General features: G+C 46.8%; 1 long non-coding RNA gene across 2 annotated transcripts in view; it reads right to left on the reverse strand.

The window, feature by feature from the left end:
* LOC133282383 (uncharacterized) overlaps positions 1-11,208 on the reverse strand; it is a 32,752-nt gene extending 21,544 nt beyond the window's left edge. The window contains exons 1-3 of one of the 2 annotated variants that reach the window (XR_009747636.1): positions 10,756-11,208; positions 10,175-10,318; positions 9,549-9,651 (exon numbers count right to left, since the gene is read on the reverse strand). This is a non-coding gene — a long non-coding RNA (uncharacterized LOC133282383). Of the gene's footprint in view, positions 1-8,708; positions 9,652-10,174; positions 10,319-10,755 lie in introns of those variants that run through there. The other variant, XR_009747635.1, reaches the window with a different exon arrangement.
* Between the last annotated feature and the right edge of the window lie 458 nt (positions 11,209-11,666).

Below are 11,666 nucleotides of genomic sequence, written 5' to 3' on the forward strand. Positions count from 1 at the left end.
GGTCCTAACAACCAAACACAGAGCAGTGAGCAATGAAGTGTATTCCAACAACATTACAGGGGCTTACAAACAAAACTTGACAAAATCCTGGAATGATTTATGACTACTGTTGTGGGCTTGGGGAATTAATGTAAACAAGGAACCTCATCTGTTGGATGTGTTGCATACAAAGAAGCTCTGACTTGCAGCTCCTGTTCTACTTAAAGTAATCCATGCAACTTTCTCATTCATCAATAAGCACCCAGCATTCATTCAGATTCTGCTTTCATTCTAAGTGAGATCCTCTACTAAAAACTGCCACCTTTCTAGTAGCATGCAAAGCATGCAATCCTGTAGACTCAGGGGGGTTCCTTTCTCTTGAATGTAGGTAAGTGATACATTGGTATATTGAGGCATGCATGTAAAAAATAGAAAAAAAAAATCTAAAAAGAAAGTATTCAGACAAGAATTTTATTTTTTTTACAGCAGTTTGTAGTACTGTCTGATACTATCATACAAAGATGTGCTAAAGCAGCTCTGGCAAAGTATGACCATGCTGTCCAAAGTGCAGAGGAGGTATATAGCAAAGCACAGAGAAGTGGATTATTTGCAAGTGTTTAAGTCAATCAGTATGGGGAAGGGGTCATCATATACGAGGCCCTCGTACTTGAGGAACAAGAAAATGAGGAAGATGATGAAGTAGATAAGGGATCATCCAGGTTGGAAGAGTCACCACAGGTGAGTCATACAATGCCTTGTATCATAACCAACTCTACTAGGAAAAAGAGTGGTTGCGGTTGGTGACTTCACCCTGAGAGGAACAGAAGGCCCAATATGTTGACTGGACCCAACTCAGAGGGAAGTCTGCTGTGTCCCTGGGGCCGGGGTAGGGACATCATAAAACTCTCTCATCTGGCATGGCCTAATAATCACTACTTTTTACTAGTCTTTCAGGTGGGTAATGAAGAAGTCTTATCAAGAAGGAGCCTCAGGGGACTCAAGAAGGACTTCATGGCTTGGAGTGACTGCTTCAGGATGTGGGAGCCCAAGTAGTTTTCTCATCTTTCCTGCCAGTCACAAGCAATGACAATGGAAGCATCAGGAAAAGCATGCAAATTAATTCCTGACTCCGGGAGTGGTGTTAACATCAGAATTTTGGTGTTTTTTTACCATGTGTTGGTTTACACGGCACCAGGCCTGCTGAAGGCTTATAGAAACATAGAATCATAGAATAGAATCATAGAATAGTTAGGGTTGGAAAGGACCTTAAGATCATCTAGTTCCAACCCCCCTGCCACGGGCAGACACACCTCACACTAAACCATCTCACCCAAGGCTTCATCCAACCTGGCCTTGAACACTGCCAGGGAAGCCACATTCACAACCTCCCTGGGCAACCCATTCCAGGGACTCACCACCCTAACAGGAAAGAATTTCCTCCTTATATCCAATCTAAACTTCTCCTGTTTAAGTTTTATCCTGTTACCCCTTGACCTGTCACTACAGTCTCTAATGAGGAGACCCTCCCCAGCATCCCTATAGCTCCCCTTCAGATACTGGAAGGCTGCTATGAGGTCTCCACACAGCCTTCTCTTCTCCAGGCTGAACAGCCCCAACTTTCTCAGCCTGTCTTCATATGGGAGGTGCTCCAGTTCCCTGATCATCCTCGTGGCCCTTCTCTGGACTTGTTCCAACAGCTCCATGGACTTTTTATGTTGAGGACACCAGAACTGCACACAATACTCCAGGTGAGGTCTCACAAGAGCAGAGTAGAGGGGCAGGATCACCTCCTTCAACCTGCTGGTCACACCCCTTTTGATGCAGCCCAGGATACAGTTGGCTTTCTGGGCTGCAAGCGCACACTGCAAGCTCATGTTCATTTTCTCATCAACCAGCACCCCCAAGTCCTTCTCTGCAGGGCTGCTCTGAATCTCTTCTCTGCCCAACCTGTAGCTGTGCCTGGGATTGCTCTGACCCTGGTGTAGGACCCTGCACTTGTCATGGTTAAACTTCATAAGGTTGGTATCAGCCCACCTCACAAGCGTGTCGAGGTCTCTCTGGATGGCATTCCTTCCCTGCAGGGTATCAACTGAACCACACATCTTGGTGTCATCCACAAACTTGCTGAGGGAGCACTCAATCCCACTGTCCATGTCAGCGATGAAGATGTTAAACAAGACCCGTCCCAACACTGATCCCTGAGGGACACCACTCGTTACTGTTCTCCAGCTGTATACAGAGCCATTGACCACAACTCTTTGAGTGCGGCCATCCAGCCAGTTCTTTATCCACCGAGTGGTCCATCCATCAAATTGATGTCTCTCCAATTTAGAGACAAGGATGTAATGTGGGACAGTGTCGAACGCTTTGCACAAGTCCAGGTAGATGACCTCAACTGCTCTACCCTTGTCCATGAGCTCCATAGCCCCATCATAGAAGGCCACCAAATTGGTCAGGCAGGATTTCCCCTTAGTGAAGCCATGCTGGCTGTCACCCAGCACCTTGTTGTTTTTCATGTGCCTTAGCATGCCTTTCAGGAGAATCTGCTCCAAGATTTTGCCAGGCACGGAGGTGAGACTGACTGGTCTGTAATTCCCCGGCTCATCCATTTTCCCCTTCTTGAAAATGGGGGTTATATTTCCCTTTTTCCAGTCATCGGGAACTTCATCTTACTGCCATGATTTTTCAAATATGATGACCAGTGGCTTAGCAGCTTCATTCGCCAGCTCCTTTAGGACCCGCGGATGGATTTCATCAGGTCCCATGGATTTGTGCACGTTCAGGTTCTTAAGATGATCTTGAACCAGATCCTCTCCTACAGTGGGCACAAGGTCTTCATTCTCACAGACCCTGCGTCTACCTTCCAAGACTTGGGTGGTGTGGTCAGAGCCTTTGCCAGTGAAGACCGAGGGAAAGAAGTCATTCAGAACGTCAGCCTTCTCCAAATCCTGTGTAGCTAGTTCTTCCGATGATAGCTTCTGGAGGGGGCTTACGTTGTCCCTAGTCTGTTTTTTATTTGAAATGTACCCATAGAATCCCTTCTTGTTATCCTTAACATCCCTAGCCAAGCCTGTATCAAAGGGGGAAAAGGATCTTAGCCCATGAGCTAGCAGGGCTCAAAAAGAGGGCTTTAAACTAGGCTTGAAGGGGATAAAACCAGGATCACTAAAAATGAGCCAGAGCGTGGTGTGCCACTGTTGGAGGTCAGACCCACAAAGCAACTTAAATACACCTATGCCAATGCCCACAGCATGGGCAACAAACAGGAGAAGCTGAAAGCCATTGTGCAGCAGGGAAACCATAACATAGTCACCATCACAGAAATGTGGTGGAATGATTCGCATGAATAGAGAGCACTCCAGCAGTGGATGGCTACAGGCTCTTAGAAGTGGGGTTGCATTGTATGTCAGGGGCTGCATTGAATGCCTCAAACTCAGTGTTGTGAGTAAGAAAGCTGAAGCTTGTGGGTGAAGATCAGGGGGAAGACAAACTGAGACAAGGGGGCACAAAATCACAAAATGGAATATAGAAACCTTTAGAATTAGTTTTAAGTAATGTTAAGTTTGATGGCGTTGTAACAGTAGCAATGGAAAATTACTGAGGTGCATGATACAGAAGAAAAAGTAGAGTACAGCTAGAGAACATACTGAGAATTCTCACAAGATAAATCGTTATAGTTGTGACACTGTCCTGGGTTCAGCAGTAGCAGTCATGTTTGTTTTTTTTTTCCTTTGTGCTAGCTGGTGCAGTGCTGTGTTTTGACTTCCAACCTGAGAACAGTGTTGGTGAAGTCAATGTTTTCAGTTGTTGCTAAGTGATGCTTACCCTGACCAAGGACTTTGTGAGGCTCATGCTCTGCCAGGGAGGAGGGGAAGCCGGGAGGAAGCAGAGATGGGGCGCCTGACTCGGGCTAGCCAGGGAGGTATTCCATACCACAGCACGTCATGGCCGGGGTGAGGGGTGACTGGGAGTTACCCGGAAGGACACGGGGCTTCCGGGTGGAACTCGTCTTCTTGGCCGGTGGTATCGTATTCTCTTCCCTTGTTATTTTCCCTTATCATTGTTGTAGTTGATAGTTGCGGTGGTGATTTGTGTACATTGGTTGCTGGACTGTTCTTGTCTCAACCCGTGGGAGTTGCACTCTTTCGATCCTCCTCCCCGTTCCTCCGGGAGTGGGGGAGAACCCCGGTGGAGGGGGGGTACACGGACCTCGATTGTTGTCAGCTCGGCACCACTCACTGGGAGTGAGTGAACAAGTTACCTGACTGGGTTTAAACCAGGACAGTTCTTTTTGGCGCCCAACGTGGGGCACGAGGGGTTGAGATAAGAACAGATCTGACTGGATTGGTAGTCACTCGTCACAATGCTGATTTATTGGCTCTCAAGGTTGTTCCTTTTGATCTCACAGTTTCAGTATATCGTATCTTACGTCCATCCGGTATTTGCTGTATTAGTGTTTTTCAAGTTTGGGGCTTGGGCTAAGGTTTTTGTCCCATTGTACTTTATGGTAATGACTTGTAATACAATAGAATCATTGATCATGAAACTGATCTGGCTTATGTTCCCAGTGTGGTCACCACCTTTATACTTTGGGAGGTATATGATGGAGGTGCTTAGCAATTACACATCTTTTTTCTCCTTCTCAGGTGCTCAACCTGTGAAGGAGACATTCTTTTACCCTCCCAGTCGTCCCCCCAGACCATTTACATTTGAGAGTTTTGAATTTTTTGAATGGCATTTTAATGCTGTTGAGACTTGTTTGCTGATGGTGATGGGAATCACCATGCTAACACGCATACAGAGTGTGTTTTGCCCACTACTGATTTCAAGAGTTAAGCAGAGTCAGGTTTGGGTCTTGTCTGGGGTCAAACGACAATGTAGGAGGACCGAGAGGTTTTCCCAGAGGCTGGACAGCCATGAGTGGCAGGGTGTGTAGGATAGTATGGGCAAGTATCTAGGTCAGTGGGCCCCTCCAGTACTTTGGAATTTCACTACCGAACAACTTCAAAATCCAGAAGAATTAGTAAAACACTTAAATGAGGTGTGTGGTCATTCTGGCCATACCAGAGATGGACAAATCATGGCACCCCAGATAGAATTGAGTCAGTCAATGGGACTCATTTCCGAAATAACCTTATAGATATTTGAGCCAAAGAGCATGGCATTGAGTGGGTATATCACATCCCCTACCATGCACCAGCCTCTGGGAAAATCGAACGGTACAATGGGCTGTTAAAAACTACACTGAGAGCAATGGGTGGGGGAACTTTCAAGCATTGGGATACACACTTACCAAAGGCCACCTGGTTGGTCAACACCAGAGGATCTGCCAACAGGGCTGGCCCAGCCCAGTCAGAACTTTTACATATTGTAGAGGGGGACAAAGTTCCCGTGGTGCATATGAAGAATTTGCTGGGGAAGACAGTCTGGGTAATTCCTGCTTCAGGTAAAGGCAAACCCACTCGTGGGATTGCTTTTGCTCAGGGACCTGGATATACTTGGTGGGTAATGCAGGAAGATGGGGAAGTCCGATGTATACCTCAAGGGGATTTGATTTTAGGGGAAAACAGCCAGTGAACTCAATTGTATGCCGTTGCCTGCTGTATAATGCTTTTATAGCCCATTAACTAGATGTCTCCAGGTCACCAGCGACTGGCCCTGACTTCCCCCCAGCCATCATCCCAACAGAGAATGAACTTTGAACATCATGGACCGAATGGACTCGGCAGCATTTTAGGGATTGGTCCATGCACTAAGAAAATGATCTTTTCCTCTTGGTCTGTATGTATATGGATGTATATATGTGGGAGAGCGATGGTGTACTGAAAATGTGGGATCTGAGCACGACGTGAATGGTATGGAATAAGGGGTGGATAATGTCCTGGGTTCAGCAGTAGCAGTCATGTTTGTTTTTTTTTTCCTTTGTGCTAGCTGGTGCAGTGCTGTGTTTTGACTTCCAACTGAGAACAGTGTTGGTGAAGTCAATGTTTTCAGTTGTTGCTAAGTGATGTTTACCCTGACCAAGGACTTTGTGAGGCTCATGCTCTGCCAGGGAGGAGGGGAAGCCGGGAGGAAGCAGAGATGGGGCGCCTGACTCGGGCTAGCCAGGGAGGTATTCCATACCACAGCACGTCATGGCCGGGGTGGGGGGTGACTGGGAGTTACCCGGAAGGACACGGGGCTTCCGGGTGGAACTCGTATTCTTGGCCGGTGGTATCGTATTCTCTTCCCTTGTTATTTTCCCTTATCATTGTTGTAGTTGATAGTTGCGGTGGTGATTTGTGTACATTGGTTGCTGGACTGTTCTTGTCTCAACCTGTGGGAGTTGCACTCTTTCGATCCTCCTCCCCGTTCCTCCGGGAGTGGGGGAGAACCCCGGTGGGGGGGGGGGGACACGGACCTCGATTGTTGTCAGCTCGGCACCACTCACTGGGAGTGAGTGAACAAGTTACCTGACTGGGTTTAAACCACGACACAGAGTTTTAAGAAAAACAGTCTAGAAGAACAGGACACAGGGATAAGGAGTATCTGGGAACTGCAGGTGTCCAGGATGGGCTACAGTTAAACTAACTGATAAGTAGGAGGATAGGAGGATTATTATGTGTCTGGTGCTAACGAACCAATTAAACTGGTATGAGCATCTACTGGGTGTGCTTCAAAGGCTGCCAGAAGTGATGAAGACTGTTGGAAGAAATAAACGACCCTCAGAGACCACCACCACAATTCTGTACGCATGTGGGGAACTTTCTGGAGAATGATGTAATCCATACGTAGCCTCATGAATATGTATGTATGCCCAGTGGCTACAAAAGGACAGCTTGTGTGGCAATTGGGAGACTCACATTAGGAGGAGTTATCCCCTGTGTCTCCCAGCGCCGCAATAAAGAATACCTGCTTGTTAGCTTGAAAACTTTGTTGGCAAGTTTGTTCCTGGAGTTTTCTTCGAATCACAGCCAATCAGATATCCTGGTAGGAGTCTGTTATAGACCACCCAGCCAGGATGAAGCTACAGATGAAGTGTTCTTCAGACAACTGGGAGAAGTTTCATGATCGCTTGCCCTTGTTCTTGTGGGGGATTTCAACCTACCAGATGGATGCTGGAAGTACAATACAACAGAGAGATGCTTAGCAGGTGTGGAAGATAACTTCCTGACCCAGCTGGTGAGTGAGCCAACTAGGGGAGATTTGTGTTCACAAACAGAGAAGCACTGGTGGGTGATGTGATGGTTGGAGGCTGCCTTGGGCAAAGCGATCATGAAATGATAGAATTTTCAATCCTTAGAGAAGTCAGGAAGAAGGTCAGCAAAACCTCCACCTTAGACTTCTAGAGGGCTGACTTTGGCCTGTTTAGGATGCTGGTTGGGAGAATCCCTTGGGATAGATTATTGAAGGACAACGGCGTCCAGGAAGGCTGGACACTCTTCAAGAATGAAATCTTCAAGGTGCAGGAGCAGGCAGACCCCATGTACCAAAAATCAAACTGGTGGGGAAGAGACCAGACTGGCTGAACAGGGAAATATTGCTGGAACTCAGGAAAAAAAAGAGAATCTGTCACCTGTGGAAGAAGGGACTGTCACCCCATGAGGAGTACAAGGATGTTGTTAGGTTATGCAGTGAGAAAATTTGAAAGGCAAAGGCACAGCTGGAACTTAATCTGGCTGCTGATATAAAAGATAATAAAAAATATTTTTACAAATATATCATCAATAAAAGGAGAGGCAAGGAGAACCTCCATCCTTTATTGGATCCTGGGGGAAGCCTAGTGACAGAGGATGAGGAACAGGTTGAGGTACTTAATGCCACCTTTGCCTCAGTCTTTAATAGTCACACCAGCTATTCTCAGGGTCCCCAGTCAGTCCCCTGAGTTGGATGGCAGAGAAGAAATGGTTAGTGACCTCCTGCTCCTCTTAGACATATACAAGTCTATGGGACCAGATGGGTTCCACGCAAGAGTGCTGAAGGAGCTGGCAGAGGAGCTTGCCAAGCCACTATCCATCATTTATCAGCAGTCCTGGTCTAGTGGGCAGGTCCCAAAGGACTGGAGGTTGGCCAACATGACGCCTCAACATGACCCCAGAAACTACAGGCTTGTCAGCCTGACCTCAGTGCCAGGGAAGGTCATGGAGCAGATCATCCTGAGTGCTATCACATACCATGTGCAGGAAAACTGAGTGATCAGTCCCAGTCAGCATGGGTTCATGAAGAGCAGGTCCTGCTTGACGAACCTGATGTCCTTCTATGACAAGGTGACCTGCCTGGTTGATGAGAGAAAGTCTGTTGATGTTGTCTATTTGGACAATCCATCTGTCTTGAACTGATGGAGGATAGGAAGGCTCTGCAGAGGGATCTGGACAGGCTCGATCGATGGGCTGTGACCAGTGTTATGAGGTTCAACAAGGCTAAGTGATGGGTCCTGCACTTGGGCCACAACAACCCCATGCAATGCTATAGGCTTGTGGAAGAGTGGTTGGAAAGCTGCACAGCTGAAAAGGACCTGGGGTTGCTGAGTGACAGCTGGTGAACCTGAGCCAGCTTGTACCCCAGCAGCCAAGAAGGCCAACGGCATTCTGGCCTGTATCAGCATTAGTGTGGCCAGCAGAGCCAGGGAAGTGATTGTCCCCCTGTACACTGATGAGGCTGCACCTCAAATCCTGTGTTCAGTTCTGGGCCCTTCACTACACAGAGATACTGAGTTGCTGGTGTGGATCCAGAAAAGGGCAACGAAGCTGGTGAAGGGCCTTGGCACAAGTCTTATGAGGAACAGCTGAGGGAACTGGGGTTGTTTAGTCTGGAGAAGGCTCAGGGGTACCTTATCACTCTCTACAATTACCTGAATGGAGGTTGTAGTGAGGTGGAGGTCGGTCTCTTCTCCCAAGTAACAAATGATAGGATAAGAGAAGATGACCTTGAGCCAGGGGAGGTTTACACTGGATATTAAGAAACATTTCTTCACCAAAAGGGTGATCAGGTTTTGGAACAGGTTTCCCAGGGGAGTATTGGAACACTGTCCCTGGAAGTGTTCAAAAACCATGTAGGTGAGGCCCTTAGTGACATGGTTTAGTGGTGGACTTAGCAGTCCTGGGGTAAAGATTGGACTTGATCTTAAAGGTCTTTTCCAACTTAGTTGATTCTATGATTCTGTGATCAAAAAGGAACAGAGGAACTACTGAGATAAAAGTAGTCAAGTCAGAACTAAGCTCTAAACCACTTTGTGTTACATGAAGCAGCATTGTACATTCTCCTGCTGGCAGGATTATGTGTTACGTGAGACTATCCAGAACATGCAAGACAGTCATATCAAACCTCTAATTTTAACCAAGCTGGGCTACCTCTGCCTCCTTCATGCTGCACTGTCACCAGTCCTGAGCCCAGCTGTTCCTGCATCTCCCCAGAGGATGGGATGCACCACAGCATAGAACGGCCAGGACGGCCAGCTCCAGGAAGAACCATCACTGCTCTTGCAGCATGTTTGGCAGTAGGCAAATAGCCATGAACATCATCCTTGTCCATCCTAAGGTCATTAGGGATTGAAGCTTAGAGCATAATTTAGTGTTTTTCCAGTCCTTTACCTTGTTCGTGCCATCATGTTGTTCTTCTTGGGCTGCTGATTAACTGGGCTTCCCATGTTGCCATTCTTCAGGGACCCTTTCTGAGCCAGCTCCCTCTGCTTCTCTATGTATGGGATACAAAGGCGAAAAGCAAAATTAGGGCAACAGCCTGGCTGGCCACCATACAGCTGCAGAAACCCAGATTTGATAGCAGTAAAAGGCATAGCAGAATTAATAGCAAAGGACATGAGTTCTCAATCTCCCAAACAGGGATACTGCAAAGGCCAGATTGAGCTGTGTCCCATTGCCTCCAAGGTCACCTGGGGCTAAAGCTAACATACCCTGACTCTCAGCAGCTAGTTGACAACACCACACTAAGATGGTCATGGAGCTTCTGGATGAGAACTAGCTGGGGCAGAAAAAGGGCAGAGACCTTGCCTCTATCTTCACTCCCCACACCTGGTTGCTGCATGGACTATGTAAGACTGTGCTTTGTGCCAGGCAAGGGAATTTATCCTTTTACTTTTTCTCTTCCTACTGGGACTGTCACTGAGGGGCCCAGTGGGGATAGAAAAGTGTCTCCAGCAAAGCAGCACCACCATTTAATGTTAGTCCAGCCTAGCTTGACATCATGCCTGAGTTATTACCATTTCCCTGGATGGCATGTCAACAGACTAACACACCCCACAGCAGAAAATATCGCTGCCTCCATGCTTCTCTTCCTGGCAACCTGTGATATTCCCCATGTTTCTTTCTCTTTTATTGCAAACTGATTCTTGGGAGCTTGCTTTCTTTATTAAAAAAAAAAAAAAGAAACATTTTGCAGCTGTATTTTTAAATAGCACATTGTTTGCTTAAAATTTCAGAACTTGTTCTACTCACTGCTGAAACGTGCCTTAAAACTTGGAGAGTACATCAAACTGCTGTGTATTCAGTGCAAGACAGGATTTAAATTAGCTTTTCATTTAGGAGAATAACTTCTTACCGCAGAATCACAAATAGGATTCAGGACCAAAACCTAAGCCTTTTGCAGGTATTCAGTGTTTGCACTGTATTAATACTGCCTCCAGTAGGGATAGGAGCCCATGTATGATGGGTGTCCTGGTCTCAGCTGTAACAGTTACTTCTTCTCCTTCCTAGTAGCTGGTGCAGTGCTGTGTCTTGGCTTTAGTCTGAGAATGATGCTGATAACACACCCATGTTTTAGTCATTGCTAAGTAGTGATTACCCTGATCAAGGACTTTTCAGTCTCTCATGCTCTGCCAGTGAGGAGGGGCACAAGAAGCAGGGAGGAAGCAGAGACAGGTACATCTGACCCAAACTAGCCAAAGGGATATTCTATACCACAGCATGTCATGCCCAGTATATAAACTGGGGGGAGTTACCCAGAAGGGCAGATGGCTTCTTGGGTCAGGCTGGGTATCGGTCGGTGGGTGCTGAACAATTGTATTGTGCATCACTTGTGTTTTTTGAATTTTCATTTCTCCCTTTTTTGTTGTTCCCTATTATTATTATCAATACTGTTATTGTTGGTATTCTTTCTATTATCACTATATTTTACTTTATTTTAGTTATTAAACTGTTTATATCTCAACCCATGGGTTTTATATTCTTTCATTTCTCCTCCCCATCCAAACTGGGAAGGGGAAAGGGGGGTGAGTGAACAGCTGCATGGTACTGAGTTACCGGCTGGGTTTAAACCATGACAATATGATAACCTATCATCAAAAGGGCTGCATCAAAAGGAGGGTGACCAGCAGGTTGAAGGAGGTGATCCTGCCCCTCTACTCTGCTCTTGTGAGACCTCACCTGGAGTATTGTGTGCAGTTCTGGTGTCCTCAACATAAAAAGGACATGGAACTGTTGGAACAAGTCCAGAGAAGGGCCATGAGGATGATCAGGGGACTGGAGCACCTCCTGTATGAAGACAGGCTGAGAAAGTTGGAGCTGTTCAGCCTGGAGAAGAGAAGGCTGTGTGGAGACCTCATAGCAGCCTTCCAGTATCTGAAGGGGGCCTATAGGGATGCTGGAGAGGGACTCTTCATTAGAGACTGTAGTGATAGGACAAGGGGTAATGGGTTAAAACTTAAACAGGGGAAGTTTAGGTTGGATATGAGAAGGAAATTCTTTCCTGTTAGG

Source organism: Pezoporus flaviventris, unplaced genomic scaffold (assembly GCF_033815535.1).
Source record: "Pezoporus flaviventris isolate CSIRO_AGI_PZ_B2104156 unplaced genomic scaffold, CSIRO_AGI_Pfla_v1 ptg000121l, whole genome shotgun sequence".
Taxonomy (NCBI): domain Eukaryota; kingdom Metazoa; phylum Chordata; class Aves; order Psittaciformes; family Psittacidae; genus Pezoporus; species Pezoporus flaviventris.